The sequence below is a fragment of the Dasypus novemcinctus genome, chromosome Y, assembly GCF_030445035.2.
Source record: "Dasypus novemcinctus isolate mDasNov1 chromosome Y, mDasNov1.1.hap2, whole genome shotgun sequence".
Taxonomy (NCBI): Eukaryota; Metazoa; Chordata; class Mammalia; order Cingulata; family Dasypodidae; genus Dasypus; species Dasypus novemcinctus.
In genome coordinates this window covers 268,001-272,751 of record NC_092216.1, presented here as the reverse complement: position 1 = coordinate 272,751, position 4,751 = coordinate 268,001, and positions in this window count along the sequence as shown.

Genomic DNA, 4,751 nt, shown 5'->3' with positions numbered 1-4,751 from the left:
AAGGCGACGCAGAAATAAAGGTAGACACAAGAGGGGAGATGCACCTGGGACCGGGGGACTCACGACTTCTGAAACTGAAAGCCCTCATTTTCCCATTTATTGTGAAACTACCAAGCAGCTGCTTGCTATCTGAACTGCAACATCATTTACAATAACAGGGAACAACTGCAACATCTAACAACTGCTACATTTAACGGGTGTAACATTTACAGTAACAAACAGGTAAGCCAGTTTCCCTCAACAGGACTGAATTACAAGCAGAGACATTACTGTTTGTCTTTGTTTTCCCATTGGTAGATATTGAGCGGACAAAATGGTTTAGAAGGGGGAAAAAAAGGCTCTGAAGGGAATTTTCGGATGCGCGTTCAATTCACTGAAACAGGAGGCATTGGTCCCTTCACCGACAGCAGTGTGGGAGACGGGCTTTTACCAAATCAAAGGGCCAAGGAAGGGGGAGCAGATGTCCCCGCTCCGGGGACCCCACTGCTTGCCCGTCTCCAGGGTGTCTGTTCTCAAGCATGTCCCTGTTTGCATCCGAAAATAACACCGTCCCGACAGATGAGCGCTCTGCTTGGGAAAAAAATTCCTCCAAGGTCCGTGCGTCTAATAATCAGCAGCTAATGGATGTAGTTCAACACGCTGTTGGGAAAAGTGTGTTTAAGGCAATTTACAACCAAACTGTCAAATCTGCCTCAGAAACGGCAGAATTCAGGAGCAAGGATACACCTGCATTTGAGCCAAGAAGGACTTGCCTTGACTATTTTCACGCTAGAAAAAAAAATTTTTTTTTAATTTAAAAAGGAGACAGGCTTCTTCATTGCAAGGCTGCTTGTTTTGGGGTTTTGTTTCTCAATTCGATGCAGATATCAGCTGGTTCAATTGTGGCTCAAGAAGTCAGGATTTTCGCAATCCAATTATCTATTCGTTGATTAACTCAAAACACAACAGGTGTCCACCAGGCACGTGAGTCGCTTAGCAAGATATATCCAGTCATTTAAAAATTGGAAATCTATGCAATATGAATAGAAACCAGACGCTCGCAGCTGAGGGGCGGGCCGGTTTCGTTGCAGACGCCCGTTTCAAGAAACAAGGGGCAAGAAGTAGCTTTCTCATTATATTTCTCGAGCAGACTGTTATCTCGGGAAACTCTCGTTTGAAGGTGCCAGTATGGGCTGCTGCTATTAACAAGTTGCATTGCCAAAGTCAAAGCCCTTTCAGAGAAAGGGATTTCTGACATTCGTCGCCACCTTTAGGAGGCTGCGTGTTTTAGAATAAACCTTAAGTACAGGACTGAAATCCAGACATAAATCAGCTTATCATCTCCAGTCTTTCCCCGTCTGCAACAGCAACAGAAAATTATTCGCATGACCTTTAAGCGTTATTTCTTCTGTGATTAATACCTATTTTTTTTTCAGCTTCCTTCTCCTAAAAAATCTTACCGACTCTCTGAGCTTTCAAGAACGATCGGATCGTGGACATTTAAAGGCATTTTAACTTGATTCGGCATTATTTGCTTACTCTTAAAACCTACCCTTTTGACATGGTCAGGGAAACAATGCGTTAAACAAGGGGTGCCAATTTTAACGAGGTTTGTCATTCCTGCCGCAGCAAACGCTCGTAGAATATCATCCTGCTCGTTGTTCCTGGAACGAAAAAGTAAGCACAGATGCCTCCTCCACCCTCGAGGCCAATGGGGTAGACTGGGGGAGAGTGTAAACTACAATGTAGACCACTGTCCATGTGGTGCAGCAGTGCTCCAAAATGTATTCACCAAATGCAATGAATGTGCCGCGATGATGAAAGAGGTGGTTGATGTGGGAGGAGTGGGGTGAGGGGGGTGGGGGGTATATGGGGACCTCTTATATTTTTTGAATGTAACCTTTAAAAAAAAAATAGAGGGAAAAAACAAAAAAGCAAGCTGAGCCCTGCAGCGTGAGGGGTGAAGGCGCTGCGGGGTTCATTTCCAGCTCCCCTCACCCACGGCTGGGACGTCGGCGGCACGGCTTGGGAAACGCGTGTGCCAAAATTAAAGCCGTGAATTATATCCCCCGGCGCCCTCCCCTAAGCCAAAAGGGCCCCTTTTTGCACTGCCCTCCCCGAACGTGGACGGAGGATTCTGAGGCTGACGTGGCCGAGAAAGCCCAGACCTGGCCGCGTCGCTGGGGGTCCACCCCGCGCGCGGTTCTCGTTTCTCTCTGGAGTGGGGTCGTCCCACTAGGGCCAGGGAAGGGGTCCTGTGGGTGCCGCAGCCTCCACCCCGGCCGAGGGGGCCCTGGAGCCCCTCGGGGCTCTCCCCGGACACCTGGAAAGAGAACAAGCGGCTGAGGCGCAGCGTGGGTGAGTGTGGCCCCGGGAGGTGGGGAGGCCACGGCCGGTGTGGACCCCCCAGGACCGCGCAGCGCCCGCGAGCCCTGCCCCCCGTGGGCGCACACGCCCGTGCAGGGAGCTCTCCCCACCTGCCAGCCCTGAGCGCTTTCTCCCACTGTCTGTCTTTAGTTACAAGGATTAAAATTCACCACTGGAACCGTTTTAAAGCATCCAGGTCAGTGGCATTTAGCGCAGTCACCCTGTTGGCAAACCCCTGTATCTAGTTCCAGGACATTCTCATCACCCCAAAGGAGACCCTCCCCATGAGCAGGCACCCCCATGCCCCCTCCCCGTGAGCAGGCACCCCACATCCCCTCCCCATGAGCAGGCACCCCATTCCCCCCTCCCCATGAGCAGGCACCCCACATCTCCTCCCCATGAGCAGGCACCCCCAATTCCCCTCACATGAGCAAGCACCCCCACTTCCCCTCACATGAGCAGGCACCCCCACGTCTCCTCCCCATGAGCAGTCACCCCACTTCCCCCCTCCCATGAGCAGGCACCCCCACTTCCCCTCCCCATGAGCAGGCACCCCCACTTCCCCTCCCATGAGCAGGCACCCCATTCCCCCCTCCCCATGAGCAGGCACCCCCACTTCCCCTCCCATGAGCAGGCACCCCCATTCCCCTCCCCATGAGCAGTCACCCCCACTTCCCCTTCCCATGAGCAGGCACCCCTACTTCCCCTCACATGAGCAAGCACCCCCACGTCTCCTCCCCATGAGCAGGCACCCCCACTTCCCCTCCCATGAGCAGGCACCCCCACTTCCCCTCCCCATGAGCAGGCACCCCCACTTCCCCTCCCATGAGCAGGCACCCCATTCCCCCCTCCCCATGAGCAGGCACCCCTACTTCCCCTCCCCATGAGCAGGCACCCCCACTTCCCCTCCCATGAGCAGGCACCCCATTCCCCCCTCCCCATGAGCAGGCACCCCCACTTCCCCTCCCATGAGCAGGCACCCCCATTCCCCTCCCCATGAGCAGTCACCCCCACTTCCCCTTCCCATGAGCAGTCACCCCCACTTCCCCTCCCCACGAGCAGGCACCCCCACTTCCCCTCCCATGAGCAGTCACCCCCACTTCCCCTTCCCATGAGCAGGCACCCCCACTTCCCCTCCCCATGAGCAGGCACCCCCACTTCCCCTCCCATGAGCAGGCACCCCCATTCCCCTCCCCATGAGCAGTCACCCCCACTTCCCCTTCCCATGAGCAGTCACCCCCACTTCCCCTCCCCACGAGCAGGCACCCCCACTTCCCCTCCCATGAGCAGTCACCCCCACTTCCCCTCCCATGAGCAGTCACCCCCCCTTCCCCCCATGAGCAGGCACCCCACTTCCGCTCCCCAGGACTCTGCCTTCCCACTCTGGCTTTGCGCGCCGCTGGCATCACAGCGCTGGCCTCAGGCGCTTGCTGCCCTCACTCCGCCTCGTGTTTTCGGGGTTCGCCCGCGCTGTCGCGGGTCCAGCTCCTCCCTCCTCGTCCCAGCCCAAGCAGACGCCATCGCACGCCGGAGCTCGGAGCTCGCCCGGCCGGCCCGCTCTTCGCTGCACGGAACTCGAGGGCTGTGACGAAGTCAGCACTTTAACTTTGGGGGCGTCCATGGGCTGGCTTGGGGTGCCAGAATCAGCGAACGCGGCAGCTCTTAGACTCCACGTCCCACAGGGCAGACGGGCCGTGGCAGGTCTGAGAGAAGCCCCCTCCTCACACCCGGCGAGAGGGGCCGCAGGGCGCAGCCCGGGGGTCCCACGGGGCAGACGGGTGGTGGCAAGTCTGAGAGAAGCCCCCTCCTCTCACCCGGGGAGAGGGGCCGCAGGGGTCCCACAGGGCAGACAGGCCGCAGCGGGTCTGAGAGAAGCCCCCTCCTCACACCCGGCGAGAGGGGCCGCAGGGCACAGCCCGGGGGTCCCACGGGGCAGACGGGTGGTGGCAAGTCTGAGAGAAGCCCCCTCCTCTCACCCGGCGAGAGGGGCCGCAGGGCGCAGCCCGGGGGTCCCACGGGGCAGACGGGTGGTGGCAAGTCTGAGAGAAGCCCCCTCCTCTCACCCGGCGAGAGGGGCCGCAGGGGTCCCACGGGGCAGACGGGCCGTGGCAGGTCTGAGAGAAGCCCCCTCCTCACACCCGGCGAGAGGGGCCGCAGGGCGCAGCCCGGGGGTCCCACGGGGCAGACGGGTGGTGGCAAGTCTAAGAGAAGCCCCCTCCTCTCACCCGGCGAGAGGGGCCGCAGGGGTCCCACGGGGCAGACGGGCCGCAGCGGGTCTGAGAGAAGCCCCCTCCTCACACCCGGCCAGAGGGGCCGCAGGGGTCCCACGGGGCAGACGGGCCGCAGCGGGTCTGAGAGAAGCCCCCTCCTCACACCCGGCCAGAGGGGCCGCAGGGCGCAGCCCG